The following is a 1353-nucleotide window of genomic DNA, read 5'->3' on the forward strand; positions in this document are numbered from 1 at the left end:
AGGAGAGGAAAAACGGAGCTGAGAAAGAAGCGAGGCCGGCCGCCACCTCAACGGGAAGAGAAGAGCCGGGAGGGGAGGGAGGGGAGGCGGGGAGAGCGCGGGGAGAGGAGAGCGAGCTCCGTAGCCGGGGCGGGGCGTGCGAGAGGCCGCCGGTGCTGTCAGTCATGGGAGACCTGCTATCTCATTGGTGCATCTCTCGCTCGCCCCACCTCCCCCTCGTTTCCCGTCTCGCGAGAGAAGGGAGGGAGGCTGCCATCTTGGCTTCCGGTTTGGGTTTTTTCTTTTCCTACCCGTCTTGCGCTACGGTGGTTTGGGCGGCGACACGCGAAGCCTAGGGTAGAGTTGAATAGGAGAACAGGGCGGAAACTGCGGCTGGGCTACCACGTGCCTGATTCCGGCACCTAGACATGAGATGGAGTTCGGTTAAGTCTTCAGGCCCCAGAGCCCGAACTCCGCCCTTTGGGACTTTGAGTGGGGTGTGCACCGCACGATGCGTGCGTGCTGGGCCAAGTCGTGAGAACACCAGCCACTCGGAAGGTTGGCAGCCTCGTTGCCTCTGCAGCTTGGCTCCTGCCCCTGCCCACGGGGCTGGGAGGAGCTCAGGATTCTTGTCTGCCCTGTTTTAAACTTGTATGGTTCTGTTCCAACAAATAAATGTATCCATACTTTAGGTAAAATGTGGTCCAGAATGGCCTTCCTATATATAATGGTCTCTGCATTCTAGCTTGAGATGCTAAGCAGGTTATAAATTTAAGAGTATATACCCTGATAACCAAGCAAGTGGGACTCAGCCAGCGGGGTTGTCAGGGTACAAAGTAGACCTTCCAGTAACCCTCAAGACCATTGAAGCAATATCTGCAGGCCTTAGCACACACCTTTAATCTGGATGGAATACAGGTGCGCCCTTAGTGCACCTCTGATCCCAAACAATAAATGTAAAGTTTGTAGAAGTAAGCCCCCGTGTTTAACAGTGATGTCTTAATTGAGTAGCAAAGTGATGAATCAGAGAAAGATTTGACAGGTTATGCAGAACTCTCAAAAGAAGAAAGAGAAAAGGGAAGAGCTACTTAAGAGGCGGTACAGAAGAGGGAGAAGCAGTTTTACTGTGACAGTCATAGAGGGACAGGTTGCACAGAGAGGACAGGTTAGACACAGCTGAAGGCAAAACGAGAGTCAGAGGAGACTGACGATCAAACCAGGTTGCTACAGTTGTTTAAAGTCAAACAGCAATTGAGGAGAAGCAGAGAGAAGCCAGATCGGATCAGTCAGCTTGGAGAGGAGTTCCAACCAGAACGGCTGAGTTGACCAGCCAGGCAGAGTTCAGAAAGAACTAGAAAGGGCAAGTTTATTCCG

This window comes from Rattus norvegicus, chromosome 17, assembly GCF_036323735.1.
Source record: "Rattus norvegicus strain BN/NHsdMcwi chromosome 17, GRCr8, whole genome shotgun sequence".
NCBI lineage: Eukaryota > Metazoa > Chordata > Mammalia > Rodentia > Muridae > Rattus > Rattus norvegicus.